The 23,877-nt window shown below is 39.9% G+C and overlaps 2 long non-coding RNA genes across 3 annotated transcripts; one reads left to right on the top strand and one right to left on the bottom strand.

Annotated features, from left to right (window-relative positions):
* The first annotated feature begins 1,050 nt into the window (after positions 1 to 1,050).
* LOC123762113 (uncharacterized) lies at positions 1,051 to 7,265 on the top strand. 2 transcript variants are annotated; one of them, XR_011230312.1, is made up of 5 exons: positions 1,051 to 1,159; positions 5,238 to 5,458; positions 5,690 to 5,741; positions 6,517 to 6,578; positions 7,124 to 7,265. It is a non-coding gene; the product is annotated as an uncharacterized lncRNA (long non-coding RNA). The 2 variants fall into 2 exon arrangements; XR_011230313.1 differs by lacking the exon at positions 1,051 to 1,159 and adding an exon at positions 4,035 to 4,163.
* On the bottom strand, positions 7,093 to 17,665 carry LOC138371114 (uncharacterized). The gene is made up of 5 exons (XR_011230311.1): positions 17,323 to 17,665; positions 14,258 to 14,420; positions 12,592 to 12,755; positions 11,242 to 11,340; positions 7,093 to 7,191 (listed from the first exon to the last, which is right to left on the bottom strand). It is a non-coding gene; the product is annotated as an uncharacterized lncRNA (long non-coding RNA).
* Between the last annotated feature and the right edge of the window lie 6,212 nt (positions 17,666 to 23,877).

Below are 23,877 nucleotides of genomic sequence, written 5' to 3'. Positions count from 1 at the left end.
ATCGGATTCGATAGGTTAAGAGGGTTGCTTGGGTACGTGCGTTTCTGATTAGGATGAACGGTTGTAATTTTTACGGAGAGTCAAATCGAGAGAACGAGCTGGTTCACTAGTAGTTACTCTGGGGAATTATTGGAGCACGCAAGAGAGGCTTCGCTTGATATATACTTAAACCCACAGGCAAAATTTTCCTGAGATTTTATTTTGATTATTGGTCTGGCGCCTTGTTTATTGTGCACCCCATGCTTTTTTATCTTTAAGAAAATACAATATAAATCATATATACATAAGTTTTACAAGGCAATACTACATTATAATTCTCAGTGAACAAGTGTTTCATTATCACAGAACATGATCTTTAAAATCCCTGAATGTTATACTTATTTTTCTTTAAATGATTTACAAAAAATGGAGATATATTTACATTAATTTACAAGGGAAATTATTACATTTATATATATTTTATATAATTCTCAGTAAACAAATTTTCCATATCACCACCGAACATGAGCCGTAAACCCCAAATGTTATACCTGATCCTGCCTCGCAAGGATTTCAATATTTTGTCTACTGAGTATACTCATCCTGTAAGGGGGTAGTTTATTGTGCATCCCATACTCATCCTGTAAGGGGTAGTTTATTGTGCTCCCCATACTCATCCTGTAAGGGGTAGTTTATTGTTCACCCCATACTCATCCTGTAAGGGGTAGTTTATTGTGCTCCCCATACTCATCCTGTAAGGGGTAGTTTATTGTGCATCCCATACTCATCCTGTAAGGGGTAGTTTATTGTGCACCCCATACTCATCCTGTAATTGGTAGTTTATTGTTCACCCCATACTCATCCTCTGTAAGGGGTAGGTTATTGTGCGCTTCAACTTATAAATTAACGTGGTTACAGAAGAACTCATATAGAACAGCTCTTAGTTTCCAGAGAGAGAGAGAGAGAGAGAGAGAGAGAGAGAGAGAGGGAGGGGGGGGGAGGGGAGAGAGTGTGAGAGAGAGAGAGAGGGGGGCGGGGAGGGGAGAGAGAGTGAGAGAGGGGTAGAGTGTGGGGAGGGAGAGAGTGAGCCAGGGCGCGGAGCAAGCGCCTGGAGACTCAGTGTGTGTTCAACAGTGGTGATGATAGCCCGTCTCGTCAGTTCGCACACTCACCCCACCAGGTAAGCCGCCTACCTGCTTAATACCCCTGCCCCTGCGGACCCGCCAGGAGAGAAATTGAAATTGAAATTGAAATAAGTTTATTGAGGTAAAATACACACAAAGGGATGAGGTAGCTCAAGCTATTCTCACCCCGTTCAGTACAACGTGTTAATATATACATATACACACATCACAAATAAACACATTACCAAACATTCTGAGAGGTAAAAATATACATTTCCTCCCTCACAAGGAGTATGGTATCAGACGTACACACAAATACTTTTATGACCTAGGTATACTGTATAGCCAGGAGAGCGCCCTTACTCTCTCATTCCTACTTCGCTTTTTACCTCAATTCAGCTTCACTACACTTACCCGACGAGGAATACCTTATAACCAATATCTAATTTTAAGATATATTGTCGTGCTCTTGTGAGTGATTTAACAGTTCTGTATTGCCGCTCCAGTGTCTAGGTTGCAGCGTTTCTGGCAATGTGCGCACCACAATAATTCTATGTTGCATTGAGTGTTGTAGCGAGTAGATTATCCCAATAATATACTCGCTCCAAATGCATTGTTAATATTCCTGTCAACCTTTGGAGATGAATGAGGTGAGGCGTTGCCCAGGCAACACGGTGAGGTGTTGCCCGAGCATATAAGCAGCAGAATAGCAAACATTAACCCACCATTTGGTCACCATTTGGTCCGGGAGACATCTCCCGTCACGCAGGGTGCAGTTGCGCCTCCACAGATCTCCAGTATCATCTTTTGATACTGGTAATGGCTCAAAAGGGCCACCACTTACGGGCTATTCATGCCCGTGCCACCTCTTGGGTGGCTTAATCTTCATCAATCAATCAATCAAACATTAACCAGAGTCTACTTTCAAGTGTGGTCTAGAGCAGACACTTGCGAGATACTGTACCGACGCTCAGTGCGCTCAACTCACACCAAAGTATCACCTGTGTACTTCTGTATATTCGACCAAATATATATATAGTATCTTAGTGTCTGTGTTTATTTGTCACCATACTTTACGTAACAATAGAAACGTTACATTGGTGACCCCAGAGAGTTTCGACGATACCCAGCCACGATGGACTACAACATGGACTCTCACTGGACCTCTGCTGCTACTGTTTGCTGTGATGGAACACTGCCAACACCCTCGCCACAGCTATGATTTTCATCGCGTCCATCTCTGCATTTTCATCTACTACGGCTTGCTGCTCCACGATCGTTACTCACTCATCTGACAGCCTCATCAATGATTACATCATGTTGGATCTACAGCTTGTCCTGCCGACTCTCCGTCGTTGCCAGGGCACTGCTTGTCCTACGCCCACGACAGCTGCTCTGTCATCAGATTCATCTACACGTTCACTGCATTTTGATACTCGGCCGACTCAAGCCCTTTGCGCAGTACAGGACTTACAGCTTGCGTTTCCGACACTTCGTCGCCTTCAGGACAATTCAGCTCTAGATGTGTTTACCTCGTTGTCCTAACTACGTGCCTACATTACCTCCTAATGTCCTGGTGCCCGAGCCCATCCGCCCCGGATCTAAATGCTCCACCAGCGACCCAAGGACGCAACAATTATGCACATTCTTCTTTCCTGCTACACCGAGCTTGTCCACACACTGCCTACATCTTTTGGTACCAGACTACAATTTCCAGTCAACAATGTAGTACTCGGCGTGTACAGTCCTAATCAACCCAAGACGCTACAGCTTCGACACAGAGCAGACAGCAGACTACGACCGCATCGAGCCGCCACGCTCTCGCTTCCCGAGTTCAGACACTCACAATTCTCAATCGAGCCACCACGCTCTCCCACATAGAGCTCCACGACTCCGGCCTCACTCAGCTCTCAGCTGCTCTGCTCCAGGCTTCGTCTCAAACGTCTGCGACACTGCTAAATCCAGAGACACATCCGCCGACTACGCAGTTCACTTTTCGACCACAGTTACCAGCAGCACCGCCACCTACGACAACGGACGATCCTGTACGACCTCCCACCCTACAACCCCAGTTACCAGCCGCACCACAACCTGATCCTACGACGACGGACGATCCTGTGCGACCTCCCACCCTACGACCCCAGTTAGATGACATCAGCGAAGAGGAGGAAGTTAACTTTGATGGTTATGTAACGCGAGCAAGGGCGTACAATTCACCGACCAGCTAAGTTCCTTGATCAAGTATTTTTCCTTTCATCCCCTGGGAGGGGGAGTTCTGTAGCGAGTAGATTATCCCAATAATATACTCGCTCCAAATGCTTTGTTAATATTCCTGTCAACCTTTGGAGATGAATGAGGTGAGGCGTTGCCCGGGCAACACGGTGAGGTGTTGCCCGGGCAGCGAGGAGTCTACTTTCAAGTGTGGTCTAGAGCAGACACTTGCGAGATACTGTGCCAACGCTCAGTGCGCTCAACTCACACCAAAGTATCACCTGTGTACTAATGTATATTCGACCAAATATATATATAGTATCTTAGTGTCTGTGTTTATTTGTCACCATACTTTACGTAACAATAGAACCGTTACAGTTGTGTTTACGCTGGCGAGCGGCGTCCTTACCAACTCCGGATTATGTCTATTACATCACTAAACTTCATTTAATAACTATATGCCTGTTAAATAGAAGATTTTAATTGTTAATAGCATTATATTGTCGTTTTAATATGGAACACGTACACATATGCGAAACGTCTAAAGCTGGTGTCCGAAGTGGTAAAAATATTAGTGTGCGATGTTGTCAATGTACGGAGTGTCTTGTATCCGAGTCCATAGGAATTACCGTTTGTCCTGGCGCCATCTATGTTTTGACAGCAGTACTACTAATGTTCCCACGTTATGTGATGATCGCTAGACGGGTGTTACGGTCAGTTACTCTTCTATATATGTTTATGGACAACGTAGGTGATTTGAGGCAATTTGCGGCCAGAGTGAAATAGTATCCACGCGGTGAGTGATGGAGGAGGATATATACTGCTGTGTACTCGACCAGCGGGTGAGAGGTAAGTTATATCAACAATTATGGGGAATAGATGGGTTATTTTAAGCGTAGAATGTCAGGTAACCGGTAACTACACAGATGGGGTAGTGTTTTTTTAAGTCTTTATTTACTAAAGTGGAACATTACATTATGCCTTTAGCTGAACAAGTCTACTGGTGGGGAAAGTAGACGGGTTTTATGAAAGTATTTTACCTAAATATTTGTATTTGGTTAACTAGTTCAGCCGTTACCAGGGAGGGTGTTCCTTTAATCTAATCTTAAAAATTCTAGCCGGACAAAGTGATTAAATAAAGAAATTGAATAGAACGAAGTGGTTTGCCAGGGTGCTTAACATTTAGTTTAGTTCACTTACTATGCAGCCCATGCTTAAAGAATGCAAGTTTATCATATTGAATTTACCGTAGTTTTACTGCATTTAATATACCGTTTTTACCCTATTTAATTATGTCGGGTAAAGGCCGGTCGTGGAAAGTTCCTAATATATCGAGTTTTAAAGGAAAAGTTTGAGTTAACTTTTAACGCTTAAGTTGGTGACCAATTAGCTTAGTCTATTGTGAGGAAAGTTACTAGAATCTAACATTGCAAGTGCCATTTCTCTACTCTTTTTTGAGAAACATGACTAGATACATGAATCGCATAGTTTTATTACTAAATGTTCATGGATTAGGTTGCATAGTTGAGGAAATGGTGATAAGGTTTGTGATTGTGTACCTTGACTTCAGCAGAGATTTTGATAGTGGCGCAAAATTGATAGGGGCCCAAATCATTGGGAATGCTGACTGAAGTTGAATAGGTCATGGCTATACCAAAGGAAATTAGTATAAATGGGGTTAAGTTGGGAGAAGTGTTGTAAGTAGTGCCTAAAAGCTCTCCTTAGACCTCGGTTATTCGCAAGATTATGGTTTAGACTGCAATAGTTTCAGAATTGGCAAATAAAAAAATAACGATGCCCTATATAGTTTTGAAATGGTTAAGACTACCAGATGCAGTTTAATGCTGACAAATGTAAGGTTTGGGGGCTAGGTAAAGATGAGATAGATGTTGTAGATTGTTAAGAGTGTTAAATTTTTTGCAGGTGGTAAATTCTCCCCGAGCTGGCACTGCTCTCCAGCCTGGGATGTTGATTGGGTAGTCTTCAACTGCCTCCCATCATGGTAGTGAGGTCCTGAGCTGACATGCAGTGAGGAACGTGGAAAGCTTCCTGAATTGGCAAATGGTATGCCTCCCTTTCAAACCAGCAGCTGGCACAAATGTTCCAGCTAACATCAGAATAGTGGATGAAGCCCACACTAAAATGTAAGTGGTACAGTAAATGGACCCCCCTCCCCCCTCCCTTTTGACACACAACAGTTGGGAGGAAGGGGGGGGGGGGAGAAAGTGTGGCTTGTAGTTCTATTGCTACAAATGGGACAAAGATAGTTAGTGTGCCATTTAAAACGTTAACTGTTAAACTGGTGGTACAGGTATGAACCAAGTAACATCGCTATGCAAATAACTTTTTAGTAATATTTACTGTTCACATGACAGGTTGTGGAAGGTCCTGGCAACAGAGCTGCAGGAAAATACTTGCAGATCTACAGTAAGTAGTGTTGTGTACATTCGAATTAGAGGGTAGAAGTTAATTGCTAAAAACCTATTAAATATTAGGGTATGGAAGTCTAGGCTTAGGCTAGTGGGTACCATATCTGCAAGTTTAGTCCTTTCAGGAATGTATTGAATAGAATGGTATGTAGAAATTGACAATTGTAATGTGGGGCATTAGATCTTAAACAGCATAGTTGAGGGTTTTATTAATAATTTTAATGAAATATAAATCTTGTTTAGTTAACATTAAATGTGTTAAATAAGCTTTAATCTATAAATGTATAACACTAAGGGTAATCATGAGTCAAATAAAGTTAATGGCAGGAAAAGTTTTGTTCTAAGTGATGGTATTTTTCCCTTGAAAGTAAAAAAAAAAAAAAATATTCAATGTTTACTTTAGCTTGGTTTTAAATTTATAGTTTTCCAGAATGTAGTTTGGAAAGTCCAGAAGTCCTTCTGTCAGTTGGAAGTTAATTGCAGCAAAGGTTAATCTGAATAGATTTGCATAAAAGTAAAAAAATAGTAATAACTTAAACAATATAGCATTTGCTAAAGATAAATGTAAATTGCCATTGAAGTGCAGTTGTGGATAGTTTCTCAAATGACATTTACTGAAACTTGGCAAATTGATGCCATATATATTTATATTGCTAAATTAGATCTTTACTACTGCTACTAGAATATGTAGGAAAGGTAAATTCCATCTGAATTTGTAAAGTAAAGCAAGATTGGCTTTAAATCTGAAGGTAATTTGACTACATATTTTTCAGGTGAAAGTGATTATGATGCATGGACTGGCTTGGAGTGAGGCTCCTTTACTTTGCAAAAGTGGGTGAGTGAATTTGATGTTTTAGCTATATCAATGACCTAATCTTAATTCTCTTATCTAGTCCATTTATAGGTGTGTAACCATGTCCTACTGTTACAACCCACAGGGGATGATGCAGTTTGTACTGATCCTACCCCATTTCATAAAAGGGGACCAGGCAGTCTTGCAGATTTCCCTGGCTTGGCTTTTTCAGAGCTTTGCTCTACTACCCATCTAATAGATGGACTAGATTTGCATAGGTTTAGGGACCCTTAACAATGGTTACATTGTTAATTCTCACAGGGCTTGTTTGCTGAATGGGTGGATGCATCTAAAACTTTAGTGCCTGGCATGCACTGTAAAGTATATGTACAATGTGTTGATGGCACTAAAGTGGTGGATGTAATTCACCCATTCAGGGAACAAGCTCTGCATGAAAACCAGAGGAAGGGATAGGCCTTGCTGAGCCTATCTTAAAAGATAGGCTGTTAGGATTTTTTGGGCTTATTATTAGGCATTGGTGATAATAAAAGTAGTGTCCCTGTTTAATGTTTATTTTTCTTTTACAGGTGATTGTCTCTGGAGTTGTCTTAGCCTTTTGGATCTTCTGTTCATCTAGGAGCATCTGTCCCACAACCTGAAACAGTAACAAATATTAGATGTATTAAATACTATATGTAAAACTTATTAAATAAAACAATTTTAATGAAACTACTTTATATACCTTATCCTGAAATTATGCTGGAAATTATTGTTTACTACTATTGATGCAATGTTTAAACATCTGAAAAATTTTTTACTTTGAAAATAAATACTTGGTAAAATTTACACCTATTTGTAACTTGTTACATAGGTGCATGCAAAATGCATTGAAAAGATGTAAAAGTTTATGTAAATTGAATAGGTAGTCCACTAACAAATATTGCAAATTATTCTGAAATATTAAAGTGGAAGAAACTTTAGTAAATATTTTAGTTTTCATATTTGAAAGTAAATTTAAAGCTATGCAACACCTAAGCTTTGTACAAATTATGATTAAATTAACTAAAGATCAGTTTAATTTACAAAACATTAGAAAAGTGACAAGCATCTATACAACATGGTTTTCACAAAGTCTTTGGTAACTTCAATTTAATCAAAGCTCTTAAATGATTTGTCTGCCAAACTTCAGATATTCTGAAATATTTTACCTAGATTAAAACTATCATTGTTTGAAAGGGCAAAACAGATTACTGTCAATTAGTTTGACCTAACATCTGCAAGGTCCTGAAGGAATGGAATTTTTGTTGTAAAACTTTGTTTGCTAAAAACAAACCCTGCCTAATGAACCTGCTCATTTTTTTTTAGAAATGGTAATTGCAACATTACCAAAGGCCATTGTTTTAATAGCCAAAGTACCAAATGAAAGACCAAGAAGCAACAAACAGGTACATGGTAGAAAGGACAAAAGAATGGTTACGAGGACCCTTTCATTTGTTAAAGAAATGACTGGGAAAAATGCTGTCATACCACAAGGGGTCTTAACCCTTGTTATATACATCACTGACATTAATCTAAATATTACCAACCACAAAAATTGCTGATAACATGTTATAAAGAATATAATATTGAGGCCTTAATGCAGATCTCTAACTCTACAAATAGTAACAAGACTGGCAATTTCTTAATATAAAACAGAAAAAATCCAAGACCTTGCACGTGAGCCAGAACAATCCATATCACAACTACCACATTAAAATGAAACAACAATGAAGGTAAGGTAATTACCAAAAGAAGGCACCAAAGTGCTAAATATCACCAAGAATGCCAATACGAGAACAAAAACGCACAAGGAGAACGATATCAAAAGTATCCGATTCACCTAGAATTCTATCGAGGGACAAGTGATTTTCTGTGTGTGCCTGAAGTTGGGGCATACGGTCTTGCTTCACCAGCGTACTTCAGGGGTTTTATTTAATACTTGGACTGGCTTCAGTAGGGCCTCCAGACTTTCTGTGGCTTCACAAGTGTCATGTGAATCCCCTGCATAGCAGTGGAACTGCCTTTTCCCTTCACCTTCAATGCCTCTGCACTGGAAGTATACATCTACACCAGCCCAGAAGTCATCAGTCCTGCCACCTCTCCATACCCCCCAGGGCCTGGCACGACTCAGAGGCAAGCCGGGCGCCACTGCTAACTGGCAGTTTGTCCCCACAAACAAGCAGTTAGCCGCCTTCAACTGACAGTGGTATAGCTCAACACAAAGGCACCACCAGCCACAACGAGCAGTTTGCTAGTTGACCAGATGTCCACCTCGTGTTGACACTGGATGAGTCATCACCGCCGGACTATATAAAGAGTGCTGCCTCCCTGGAGAGGCAATCTCTCCCTTAGTGCTCTAGGATCACCTTCGTGTCTCTAACCCGTCGTTCGCTTCCAGCCAACGTCGTGTGACTGATGCCATGGTGGTATGGTAGCTGTCTTCAGAACACCAGTATATCTTCATACTTTTATTCATTGCTTATAGTTTATTTTTTGCATTTAAGGTCATACTAACTTGTTCACCTTTGCATTACATGATAGTCAAGTATTGTCATGTGTTATTTTTGTTCATTACTATTTCACTAAATTGTTTAATTATTTATTTGATAATTTCCTTTGTTTCCACCTGCAACTTACACACTGCAAGGCCAATAGCAGCATTTCTTTCATTTATGTGAGGTAGAGCCATACCATCTTGGTTCAGTATAGCTGTGATACCATAACCCGTCACACAAGATATCCAGTTGTAAGACTTTTACCATCAGTGGTGGTAGAGTATGCAACTGGCAATGCCTTTGTTACAGGTTCGCTTCATCTCACAGCCCCAGTGGATTTTCTCACACATTTGAATACATGAAACAACTTTATTTGATACATTCCAAACCAAAGTACTGTACAGTACAGTAATTATCAAACCATCAAATGTGTGGGATAATCATAGTGCGCTAAATATCACTAACGTCGCCAATACAAGAACAAAAACGCATACGGCGAACAATATCAAAGGTATTGAATTTACCAAGATTTTTATCGAGGGACAATTGACAGTGAGGGATGGTCGGGAAGCAAGACACGTAAGTCCTGGAAGTCAGGACATGTAGAGACAACGGTATGGACAATAAGAAGCAGGGCAGCGCTCCATTAAGTGCCCGTGAGTTAAACGTGTATGACCAATATACAACCTCGCCAGAGCCGTTTCCCACCACCGGTTACGGTGGTAGGAGGAAGGCCACGGGAACACACTACTCTTAAGAGCACGCAGTTTGTTACCAGTAACAAAAGACCAACAACCCTGACAACGGGCAAGAATGGGGAAATGAATAACTGGGTAAAAGTCATAATAAGGAATACCTTTACGGGAGATGGGACAGGTACGGATAGCTTCCTTAGCGGCAGTGTCCGCACGCTCATTTAAGAACACACCAATATGGGTGGGAATCCAGCGAAATTCCACTGTCTTAAATCTACTGGAGATAAGAAACAGCCAATGTTGAATTTCAACTACCAAAGGATGGACTGGATTAAAGGATTCTAGAGCCATGAGGGCACTGCAAGTGTCAACTACAAACACAGAGGAGGATTGACAGTGAGAAAAGAGTTGATGAAGAGCATAGAGAATAGCATAAAGTTCTGCCATGAAGATGCTAGTCTCCGGAGGCAGGAGACACAAAGGTGCAGTCGGGAAAAACAACAGAGTAGCCTACACCGTCTGCAGACTTAAGACCCATTGGTGAAGACGGAAATAGAGTGGAAGTGTGAAGAAAAGTGTTCAAGGAAAAGGTGATTTAGAACTGTAGGAGGGGTAAAAGTTTTAGTCATGTGGGTCAAGGCTTACAGAATTTAGGAACGGGGACCCCTCCATAGGGGCAAAGACGGAATGACACGAGGGGAAATATTGGTAACACAAACTGAAAGAGCATTTTGTAAGAGAGACAACCGTACAGAAAGAGATAGGTGGTGAAGGGGAACAGGAACCACAGGATGGGTAAAGGTCAAGGCATGACATAAGCAAGAGTGAGGGTGCTGTAAGGACCGTGCAAGGTGGAGAAGACAGTAGCGATCATGGCGATCCTGTAGAAACAGGACGCCAGTTTCAACATACAGGCTTAGGGTAGGTGTCGAAGGAAAGGTACCAGAGCTGAGCCGTAACCCAGTATGATGCAGTGTGTCCAGATGGTGAAGGGTAGAAGGAGAAGCAGACGAGTAAACAGGGCCATAATCGAGTTTAGACAGAACGAGAGAGGAATGTAAAGAGAGGAGCAGTGTCGATTAGCTCCCCAAGAAGTATGGGACATGACCTAAAGTTAGTTAAGGGCCTTAGAGCATTCAACTCGGACGTAAAAAATATGGGGCGACAAAGACAAACGAGTGTCAAAGATTAGCCCTAAAAGCTTTAGCAGATTCTTTGTACAAAAGGGGATGACCCCTGTTACCTAACAGTAAATAGGTATCTGGGAGTTAGCTGTTACAGGCTGCTTCCTAGGGGGGTGCGTGTGTGGGAGAAAAAAAAATTTAGTAGTTAACCACTGAACTGCTCTGTCTCCAAATAACACCCTGGTGCACAAGAAATAAATTCTTTCCAAAAATTTTTTTTCTCTTCTTATATTGTTAAAATGCAGAGTCTGATCACGGGGAAACTAAACAAAAAATATTGTATGTGACTTACTTTAGCTGCGATGGAGCTGGGAAGTTGAGCAAATTATGGGCGCTGAGCGTTGGAGCGATGGGGGTCTGTCGGCCCCGCCACCCTGTGCAACGGCAGTTGCTGCGAATAAAATGTTGCGCAATTATTTTGAAGTTTCTCATTCATTTCTTCCTTTTTTTTGCTGTAATATTATTTAAAAGTGTGCAATTTGTGGAATTTATATAATTCAAAGTATAGAACATCGCTATGCTCAAAATTATGGGCCTCATATATGCAACATATTCTACAATCAAACAGTGCTTTTGCTGTTATTACACTATATACACACATTGTATATACCCATCTACGTATGTATTCACCATAACGATCCACTATGTTGGTATGGTGAGCCCAAAAAACATGAGTGAGCTGCCACACCCTGCCAGTCCTCCCTCCCTCCTCCAACACATTACTCGCCAACATTCCTCCTCCCAAAATACTGTTACTGTATTGTGTTTATTACACTATTTACACACGTTATGTATAAGTATGTACATGTTTTATTCATGTACATACGTACATACTTGCCATCTCCTCACCTCTCTCTCTTGCCTACTTAATGCTCTTGCTTCCCTCATCTCATCACAATCGACTTTATAATGGTCCAGGACGGATCGAAATGTCGTCGTCTATTCAATTTCCAGTGTGTGGTTTGGTCAACAATGAAATCTTCATGCAAGATCTTATAAAGAAAACCCCTAGAATGAGTTTTGCAGATATGAAAGAGTTTAAGGTGAGTAGGGGATGGTTTGAGAAATTTTGAAAAAAGACGTGGTATTCATAGTGTTGTGAGGCATGGTGAGGGTGCCAGCTCAGACAAAGTAGGGGCTGAAAGATTTGTTCGTGATTTTAAAGATTTTGTAGATACTGTATTGATGGATATATTCCACAACAAGTGTTTAATTGTGAGGAGACATGACTATTCTGGAAAAAATTGCCGAAGAGGACATACATTACCCAAGAGGAGACGTCACTGCCCGGACACAAGCTAACTTGGGCTAACTTGTGTCAGGATAGGCTAACTCTTGTGCTGTGTGGCGATTTGAAAATTAAACCCTTGCTCGTGTATCATTCCGAAAATCCAAGAGTTTTAAAAAATATATAACGTGCATAAAAACTGTGATGTAGAGTGGTTTGCCCTGCCATCAAAAAATATCTGCAAGACAAAAGTTTGACACTAAAGGGCCTGCTTCTCGACAATGCTCGTGCTCATCCTCCAGACTTGGAGGATGCATTGCTGGGGCCACTTTTTTTTTTTTAGGGATATTCCTGCATGGGCCCTAAGTTTCTGGCTAATGAACCAATGACATGAAGGAGGAGTTTTCAACCTACCTTGTGTTAGGTGTGCAGGGGTCAATAGGCTGAACATAATGTCAGGAGCAAAGGGGGGCGTTTGCCTCTTCAAACACAATTGTGACCATCTTCATCTATTCGAACTATCCTAAATGTTCTCTTCACCTGTCTGACCAAATTGGGTGTCCAGACCACCTTTGAATCTGAAATTGTAAAATTAATAGTGATTTCAGAATATTCAGTCCATTTATACTAACAAAATTATATACAGTATTGTATACTGTAATTTAAATTTTACAGAATGATAAAGGCAATTTAGTAACTGTTAAAATGCACATGGGGGAAATACATGAAAATAGGTTAATATGGTTTGTAAGGTTGATGGGAAATGTTTATTACTTTTATGATTTAAAAGATGTATAGCCCTGATACTCCATCCTGGGTGCATTCCACCAGGTAATGACCACAGCAAAAGTTTTCTACGAGGCTCTATTGTCACACAAACTTTTCACATTTTCAAACTTGATTCATCTTTTTCCCCCTCGTTCCAGGGGTTTTCTTTAAAAGGTCTTCATGCAAATGCCTTGGTTTCTCACAAATGATGGCCTCTGAAATGCTATCACCTGCTAACTCTTTGTTGTGTATCCAAATTAATAAAAACTTTTCAACATCCTCAAGTGTTTGTGTTCTTTGTTTCGGGATTGTTGATATGCCTTTTGCCACTTTAACGCTCATAATGTCCTTTTTCTTAGCAAGTATAGTGCATATTGTTGACATAGATTTGTTGTACTGCCTAGCTAGTTCAACAACCTGTGCACCGTTTTGACGTTTATGAATGCTCTCTTGTTTTTCCTCTATGGTCATTCTCACATGTGTTTTCTTGGCTTGAACCTTACCACTGGCTTTCTTGGGACTCATGGCAAGATATATAATAACAAATTTTATGTTCAAATAGCCAAAAATCCCAAAACAAATGTAATGCTTTACAAAGAATTCAGGCGCGATAGTTACTAGGCAGGAGACACTGGTAAACTGAGGTGCAATCACCATGCCACCACGCGTTAGGTCAGCCCATACGCATATCAACAAACTCATTTCCCGAGGCAAAGTTTGTAACCCGATTCAAATTTTTCGAAGAAATTAGGCTCGCACCCCGAAAAGTTCATAAATATTCATTCGTAAGCCGAGGTGACACCATATATAAGTAAAAAATTAAAATTTTGTAGATACACTGTGCTGTATTGATGGATACATTCCACAACAAGTGTTTAATTGTGAGGAGACATAGCTATTCTGGAAAAAATTGCCGAAGAGGACATACATTACCCAAGAGGAGACGTCACTGCCCGGACACAAGCTAACTTGGGCTAACTTGTGTCAGGATAGGCTAACTCTTGTGCTATGTGTGGCGATTTGAAAATTAAACCCTTGCTCGTGTATCATTCCGAAAACCCAAGAGTTTTAAAAAATATATAACGTGCAGAAAAACTGTGATGTGGAGTGGTTTGCCCTGCCATCAAAAAATATCTGCAAGAGAAAAGTTTGACACTCAAGGTCCTGCTTCTCGACAATGCTCCTGCTCATCCTCCAGACTTGGAGGATGCATTGTTGGAGCCACTTTTTTTTTTTTTTAGGGATATTCCTACATGAGCCCTGAGTTTCTGGCTAATGTACCAATGACATAAAGGAGGAGTTTTCAACCTACCTTGTGTTAGGTGTGCAGAGGTCAATGGTTGAACATAATGTCAGGAGCAAAGGGGGGCGTTTGCCTCTTCGAACACAATTGCGACCATCTTCATCTCTTCGAACTATCTTAAATGCTCTCTTCACCTGTCTGACCAAATTGGGTGTCCAGACCACCTTTGAATCTGAAATTGTAAAATTAATAGCAATTTCAGAATATTCAGTCCATTTATACTAACAAAATTATACATACAGTACAGTATTGTATACTGTAATTGAAATTTTACAGAATGATAAAGGCAATTTAGCAACTTTGTTAAAATGCACATGGGGGAAATACATGAAAATAGGTTAATATTGTTTGTAAGGTTGATGGGAAATGTTTATTACTTTTATGATTTAAAAGATGTATAGCCCTAATACTCCATCCTGGGTGCATTCCTCCAGGTAATGACCACAGCAAAAGTTTTCCACGAGGCTCTATTGTCACACAAACTTTTCACATTTTCAAACTTGATTCATCTTTTTCCCCCCCCCCTCGTTCCAGGGGTTTTCTTTAAAAGGTCTTCATGCAAATGCCTTGGTTTCTCACAAATGATGGCCTCTGAAATGCTATCACCTGCTAACTCCTTGTTGTGTATCCAAATTAATAAAAACTTTTTAACATCCTCAAGTGTTTGTGTTCTTTGTTTCGGGATTGTTGATATGCCTTTTGCCACTTTAATGCTCATAATGTCCTTTTTCTTAGCAAGTATAGTGCATATTGTTGACATAGATTTGTTGTACTGCCTAGCTAGTTCAACAACCTGTGCACCATTTTGATGTTTATGAATGCTCTCTTGTTTTTCCTCTATGGTCATTCTCACATGTGTTTTCTTGGCTTGAACCTTACCACTGGCTTTCTTGGGACTCATGGCAAGATATATCATAACAAATTTTATGTTCAAATAGCCAAAAATCCCAAAACAAATGTAATGCTTTACAAAGAATTCAGGCGCGATACTTACTAGGCAGGAGACACTGGTAAACTGAGGCGCGATCACCATGCCACCACGCGCTAGGTCAGCCCATACGTATATCAACAAACTCCTTTCCCGAGGCAAAGTTTGTAACCCGATTCAAATTTTTCGAAGAAATTAGGCTCGTAACCCGAAAAGTTCATAAATATTCATTCGTAAGCCAAAGTGTCACTATATATAACTAAAAAATTAAACTCAGGATTACTTTCAACCCCCACCCCTTTTGCTCTACTCCATCGCCACCTACCTTCACCCCCCTCTATGATGTACTCTTCCATAGACACCTACCTTTGTCCCCTCCTCCCCTCTACTCCTCCATCATCACCTACCTTCACACCCCCTCCCTTCTCCTCCTCCATCGTCACCTTCCTTTCACCCTCCTCTATGATGTACTCTTCCATAGACACCTACGTTCACTGCATATAATGCTCCCCTCTACTCCTCCATCGTCACCTACTTTCACCCCCCCCTCCGCTCTACTCCTCCAGGGTCGCAGACAATTTCACGAGCGTGAGAACTACGAGTTCTCTAACCACTCTCACACTCCTACTCTCTCACCAGTGAGGGGGAGGGAAGGAGGGAGGAAATGAAGGAAGAAAGGTGGGGGAGAGAGAATAGGCAGGGGGGAGGAGGGCCTAGATACATTTCTTCCATATAGATAGGTAGACTGAGGGAGAGCTGCTTGCCAAGAGCCCTATCAGACAGGCTTCCTCTTCCTCAACCCTCCCTAATATGCCACATCCTGGTCAGGACAACTTGCTCGATTGTTATTCTTGGTGTGACTCGAGAACTGATCTCGAGGCGGGGCATGGGCATGGATTATCTCCCTGGGGCACGCACCTCCCTGCCCCAGCTCTCTCTCTCTCTCACATAATCTATCAAGGGTCTAACATGAGGTCATTGTGCCTACCAGAAGTGTATATGTCCAAGGCTGGCCACCTGTCTGGACCATTCAAATGTATAAACACGTAATTAGTCTATTAAAATTATATATAATGCTACAATTATAAATTAATTTGTTCATGGTCATTCGTTTATCAGTATTTTAATATGAGGTATATATACGCATGTATGTATTCGTTGACGTACACATATATGATTATGTGTATAGAATGATTATGATTATGTGTAATCATATATGATTATATCTAATGGAATGCATTAGTAAGTGATGTGGTGGAGGCTGACTCCATACACAGGTTCAAGTGTAGATATGATAGAGCCCAATAGGCTCAGAAACCTGTACACCTGTTGATTGACGGTTGAGAGGTGGAACTAAAGAGCCAGAGCTCAACCCCAGCAAGCACAATTAGGCGAGTATATGAACGAATGCACATGTACACTTTCAAATGAATTAAGATACCTTGAGATACACAATGACTTAGTTTAAATAGTTTAAACACATTATGGTACTGATTTTGACATGCTGATGTCTGGAAGGGAGAGGGGGTGTGGGGGGTTATTGTCTGAGGTGGAGGACCAGAGGAGAGGGTCAGTGGAAGGATGGTGGCTGGAGGGATGCCATTGTTCTAATGGTTATGAAAACAATTATTGATGGCAGGAATTCAGTGGGTGTGTACTTCACCCGCACCATCACCATACTGTGCCCTGCTACAACCCCCCCCACTCCACCCATGCTGTGCGGGGCGTATTACACATTATGGGATAACCGACTGTCTGTCCATTCCTGTCTGCTCGTTATGCTGCCCTTCCTTTTGAAAATTGTCTGCTTTATCGACTTCCTTCAAGACCACACGTTAGCCTCTTATCACGCCCTCTTACCACTCTCAGGGAGCCAGCTCTTCTATACAATAGTTACCACTCAGTCCCCAAGGTGAAAAGAGTGTCCGGGCATATGACTTGTTACGTGTACTTATTTGCGATTCGTTTGGGCTGTCACGTGTGGTGATTAGTGTTGGGTAAGGCTAGGCCAGGTCAGGTCAGACTAGGCCAGGTCAGACTAGGCTAGGTAAGGCTAGGCCAGGTCAGGTCTGGTCAGGTCTGGCTAGGCCAGGTCAGGCCAGGCCAGGCTAGGCAGGGTGAGAGAAGTAAAGCGGCAGGTACTTACGTTTCCGAGAAAGTAGCGGCGGTAGTATATTGTTGATTTAGATTCGACGACATCCTGAAGCTAGTAGGTGGCGGCCTCATCGCTCTCGAACTTCTTCTTGTTGTAGGGGATACGAGGCACACCCAATATCCCCCTTACATTGATCACATCGCACACTAATATTTTTACTATTTCGGACACCAGATTTGTCTGTTTCGTATATGTATAATTGTTCAATATTAAAACCACAATAGAATGCTCTAAGTACTTTCGTATATTAATACATCTTCAGAAGGAATGGTTCGCTCTGAAGATGTATTAATATAAGAAAGTACTAAAGGAAATTCCTGTTTCAATTCTTCCTCCGTGGTCTGACACTCTTATTATATATTGTATATACTGAGTTATATATACTATGCTTATATAATATATACTGAAATATTGTTACATTTAACGTATGAAACAAAGTATATATCTGTATTTTTAATAAAATATAAAACATTAATATTTATCAACGTATCTCTGTGAATTACATAATTTATCAGTATTGTACAGCCTGTGATCTCCACCTGGCTGGCCACTGATACCTAAGTTCAGATTCAGATTCAGATTCAGATTCAGATGTTTATTCAGGTAAGGTATATACATACAAGTGATGTTACATTAATGGATTGATATATAGATAGAGCTAGTACATACAATGCCTAAAGCCACTATTACGCAATGCGTTTCGGGCAAAGTAGCTTTCATGTGTCCGGACACCGGCGATAGGATTGTATTATTTAACTTTAAAGAGAGAGATATTTCTTGAAATGTTGTCACATTAACGTCTACATCTTCCTTCCTTCTGACATATAGATTTTAAGGTTAATTAGCATATATGGAAATAAATTACACAATTTATAGGCTGGTGTAAAGGGCTTCACACTCTTAGAGCAAGCCATCAAGAAACTGTACAGTATCAAATGCATATATCTTCGCTTTCACTTCAGTTATATTTATGACAAGTATTTAAAGTGTAGCTTATATTTCTGCCTTTCTGTTGACATAGAAAACTTTCGTTTATTACATTATCTAGATAAAATTAGCATTGATCTTCAAAAGGTTGTAGTTGTAACTTCCATTATAAACAACATTATTATTGCAAACAGTAGGAGTTTCAAAGTCTCATTTGTATGGATACCTTCTCATATATAGGTGTTGTCCAGCATGATGACACAAACAAGGCAGCTAAAACTGAATGTGATAAGCCTGAAGTTGAGTGGGATATGGGCATTCCAATCTCTTCTGTCAAAGCCGCAATATTTTAGGAAATTAGGGAAGACAGAAGAGCAGTCACTGACACACAAAAGCCAGAAAGCAAGAGTATAAAGAGCTATGACATGTTTATGTGCCTCTGTAACCTTTTCCACTACCGCCCACAAGATGATATATGGGGTGCATAATTAATGAACAAAACTAAGTAAACATGTTTAGAATCGAGAATTATATGAACGGACAGCATAAAACTTCCACTAGTGTCACAATGACAGTGTGACATTGTAATTGCCAGAATTAGGCTAGGATATCGATATGTATCGCAGGTGGCTGCAGGTAATGAATAGCCCCCAATGGTGAATATTCCAATTGTAAACTATGTGAACAAGAGCTGGGACATACTCACCAACACTATATCTGTGATTGCCCTGTTATAAGTGACTTCAGACCAAATGGTATAAGGTACTTTGAACTCTGTAATTACTTCATACACTTAGGAATATTGGAAGATATTCTTATGCTGTACCCGGATTTTGCTAACGGAGGCTAATAGATCAGCCTTATATTTTATGTTCTCACCTGATTGTTACCTTGAGGTAGGCCCGTAAGTGGTAGTCCTCTTGAACCATTAACAGTATCAATAGATGATACTGGAGATCTGTGGAGGTGCGACTGGACCCTGCGTGACGGGAGATGTATCCCTTGTTTCTTGTGATTGATTGATGAGGATTAAGCCACCCAAAAAGGTAGCACGGGCATGAATAGCCCGTAAGTGGTGTTCTTGTTAGTCACAGTTGATTTTTTTTTATTGAGGCTGGTATTTTATCCCCTGATTCCATGTATAACTAACCATCCTGTGAGATGGGAATATTTAATGAACTTGTAGCTAGTTTTTGATATACACTGTGTAATCTTTCATATAGAATAGGGTAGCAGCACATTACTGTGTATACCTAAGCTTGTTAATAATAAAAAAAAAAAGTTAGTTTCTATCGATAGGGAGAGCGATGGTTCAAAAATCCTTCTTTAAAATATGAATATCTTTCCTATCTCACTAAGATCTAATCTCTGTGATTAAAATGCAAAATTGACTTTGTCACTGCCTTTTTGATAACGTATACAATCATAAGCTTATTTGTGAATCTCTATTAAACAGTAAATCAGAGAGCGTGTAAGGTTCCGTGTTCCATGTCCGAAGAAACAGGGAGATTTTACATAAATACAGTACATGATAGTTTAAGTAGCGAACGCATACCAACAAATAACGATTAGTATCTATAACAAAAATATTGTTCTAGGGAGTTGATTTAACTTCCAACCATGTATTTTTAAATCATCTTTAACGTTTTCTGGCTAGTTATGTTAGATTTGATTAAAAATACGCATTCTACTTGTTAATATCGTTAGATTTGATTAAAAATACGCATTCTACTTGTTAACATCATAAATTAAATTTGCGATAATTTGAGCAGAGAAGTTCGACGACTGGATCACTGTGTACAGAAGGTTGATATGCCAGCAAACACTTTCCAGAGAGCAATATATCTTGGATAAGTCGCTCCACGATATTGTTGCTTGGACCATCGACTTCCTTTGATATTGCATATTTACATCTTATTTTGTTATGAAATGATATTTTTTCAGAGTAAAATTATGTTTTCTCATTTTCTGCATCCAGCATCCACATTATAGTGAGTAAATATACCATATTACTTCATTGCTTCATTGCTTACGTAATGCTAGGAAGGTTTGAGTAGCTTTGGGTCTTTAGTGGACAGAATCTCCAATAGATGGGGCGAGAGTCGCCCCATCTCTCTCGACCGGGCGGGACTCGAAACTTAAATTAAAATTGCTATATCATTGGTCTCCAACATGATATATTTCCTTTGATGCACTCACAATAACGATTATAGCTCTGTCTTTCTGGAGGCATGTAATATTTTAGGCTTTATTAGCGTATCTTTGTTAATTACACAACATATTGGCAAGTGCGTAGGCGTCTGCACTCCATGACCGAAAAGCTACTGAACGCCACTATAAAAACATATATATCTTCACTTGAGCTTTAAATATGTCTAATGTAATGTATTTAAAATAAAGCTTATATTTCTATCTTTCTTAAGACGTGTAAAACATTTGTGTTTATTAACGAATTTACGTAAAATAAACATTCTTCTGAGAGTTGCTCTGTCGCTCAGTCTATGCGGGGGTCGGAGCTCGGCGATTATTAAAATACATGAATCTTCATTATAACTTTAATTATGTCTATGATAAAGTGTTTAAAATGAGCCTTATATTGCTATCTTTCTTGAGGCATATAAAAAAATTACGATTATTTACAAATTTACGTGAAATAAGCATTGTTCTGAGAGAGAGTTGCTCCGTCGATCGATCTGTCCGGAGTCGGAGCTCGGCTATTATAAAAGTACACGTATCTTCGCTTTAAATTTAAATATGCCCATGGTAAGGTATTTAGAACGAAGCTTATATATCTGTCTTTCTTGTGACATATAAAACTCTTACGTTTATTAAGGAATCTGCGTGAAATATGCATGGTTCTGAGATGAATGCTGCGGTTTTCGAGTTTGACGAGCGATGAAAACTGCCACTTTTATACAACTACAAATATCTTCGGTTTTACTTAAAATATTTGTCTGGTAGAGGTTTTACATATAGATCGCGTTTCTGTCTTTCTTCTGACTAATAAATAATTTTGGTTTAATCAGTTATCAAGATGTTTTCAACAATATTCTTTCAGCGTCTCCGTGGTGTAGTGGTAAGACACTCGCCTGGCGTTCCGCGAGCGCTATGTCATGGGTTCGTATCCTGGCCGGGGAGGATTTACTGGGCGCAATTCCTTAACTGTAGCCTCTGTTTAACGCAACAGTAAAATGTGTACTTGGATGAAAAAACGATTCTTCGCGGCAGGGGATCGTATTCCAGGGACCATAGGATTAAGGACTTGCCCGAAACGCTACGCGTACTAGTGGCTGTACAAGAATGTAACAACTCTTGTATATATATATATATAAAAAAGCGTTCGTCTTTTCCAACTTGAGCGACCCTTTTGGAAGCGCGATACTTGGGTTAACCCATCCTATAGTTGGGTCTGTTTCCAACTGGGGTTCGAATATTTACACACTGGCCAGTCGGTTGGGCAGCCGGGTCCCCCTCACGTTTTCTTAGGTGGCCATAGGGCTCTCTTCGCTATTTTGTTTAAAGAGTATTAAAGTATACATACTGTTTTAACAGTGTTGGGTTTTGGTTTTGCGTTTGGTGTAAAGCTTATCAACTACGGGGGAGTTATTAAGGCTATCGTGAGAGCTTAATCTTCCAGCAAATATATGTTCACTTAGTCCTGGACTATACTCTAGCTATATTTGTAAGTGTACAGCTGTTTATTTATATATATAAATACAGTATATATATATTATATATATATATATATATATATATATATATATTATAGTATAGTTTAAGTAGTATAGTGTAGGAAGAGCAGATTTTGTGAGTATACTAACAGTCGTGGATATTTTATTACACTTGTATATGAGTACTGAAGTTAAGTCTTTTGTCTATGTATAGGCCAAGGAACGTTTCACCAATTTTACTATCAATGTTTATATTGTCTATCTGAAGATGCATTTGGTTCAACAATTTGTTTCCAAATATAATGTAGAATGTCTTTTATATGTTTAGTGTGAACTTCTTGCTTGACATCTAAGAGTGAACGTTTTTTAGTTCATTATTTACAATATTATTTAGTGCGTTTGTTGTGGTTTGAAAAACCGAAGGTAGCGTCGTCAGACCAAATGGTGTATGAGATACTTTGTGCTCTAAATAAATATTTTATTCATACACTCACATATTGCTCTTGCAGTAGTCCCTGATGCAGAACATGGTAGCAGTGCATTAATTACTGTGTGTTCCTCAGCTTGTTAATAATAATAAAAGTTCTAAGAGTTCATATATGTTTTTTTCTAATATCAGTTCTATTATCTATTCAAACAACAGTGTGCACAGGATGAATACATAAGGGACAGAGTCTATTCTCTCATTAATCATTTTACTAAATCTGCTTTTACAGTTCATATCATATATACGGTATGAACACAACCCAATGCACTTTGTGGTATAAAAACAAATAAATAAATAAATAATTCTACGTATTATTTGAACTTCGATGGTCAAAGGATTTGAGCATCAAAGGTATAGCGACTTTCCAGCGCCACGGTTGAAAATTAAGACGGCGACCTTGAGAACTATGAGCTGATCACATACAGCTGAGATCGATTGAAGCTCGGCTGCATGGTGGCGTCCGCAGCCCAGCGTAGATTTGGCCTCTGGAATTTCCGATTTGATGAGGATATACGTACACGTTTGACATAGCAAAAATCCCCTGTATTGTATAGTTTTCCGCGATACCCACTGTAGGAAAAGATGAGATTGAGTCTCGACTCAACTCCAGTGTTGGCCAGATTAAACAATGCTTAACATAATCCGCGCGAACGAGGCGCAGTCATGCAGCATGTCATTCTAGCTGTCAGGGCCGCCGAAAGGGGTTGCGTATGGCCGGTGGTGGAGCAGCTGCAGGTGTGTTGATGAATCATATGGGGTCAGTTGACAGCTCGAGCAGGAGTACTGGCAAGAACTGGTTTCGCAGCTAAACACAGCGACCAGTTGTGACAAGGTTGGTGTTGAGGCAGACTTAGTGCTGAATTGAAGGCCTATCTAAGAGTCCATCCCAGTATAGCTTAATAACCAACTATGCAGCGAGTACTTTATTCCAGAAATATAGTTCAGGACTGAAGAAAACTCGAACTCGATAAGTGTGCGAGACTGCAAGCAGGTTACATATCTGGAAGACTTATACTGAACTGGAGTATAAGTTGTTGCCGGGTTTCGTGTAACTATAGGAAGCAAGCGAGTAAATATGAAACGGGGTCTGAGAAGGGCAACCAATTAAGAATTACATGTAATTATATACCCAAATCAGAATTACATGCAATTACATCACAAATCAGAATTACATACACAAACCAGAATTACATGCAATAACAGGATACTGTATATAGAGGTAAGAGTTAACCATGACGGGCTATATTCAGAATCCCTGTTAACAGTATTAATGTTAAAATTTGATTTGTGCAATTGCTCACCACTTTATGTAAGCAACGGGACTATCTGTTGTTGTTTTAGATTCAGCTACTTTGAACAAAGTTTTTCAAGTAACACTGACTATAGTGAGCCCGTCGTACTCACCTCATGTACGTGTGACTAGCAATTGATTCCAGTTTTTAAATATTTGTTCTCATAAAT

This window comes from Procambarus clarkii, chromosome 34, assembly GCF_040958095.1.
Source record: "Procambarus clarkii isolate CNS0578487 chromosome 34, FALCON_Pclarkii_2.0, whole genome shotgun sequence".
In the NCBI taxonomy this organism is placed as follows: Eukaryota; Metazoa; Arthropoda; class Malacostraca; order Decapoda; family Cambaridae; genus Procambarus; species Procambarus clarkii.
The sequence above is the reverse complement of the archived record's forward strand: the minus strand, read 5'-3'. Positions and strand labels throughout refer to the sequence as shown.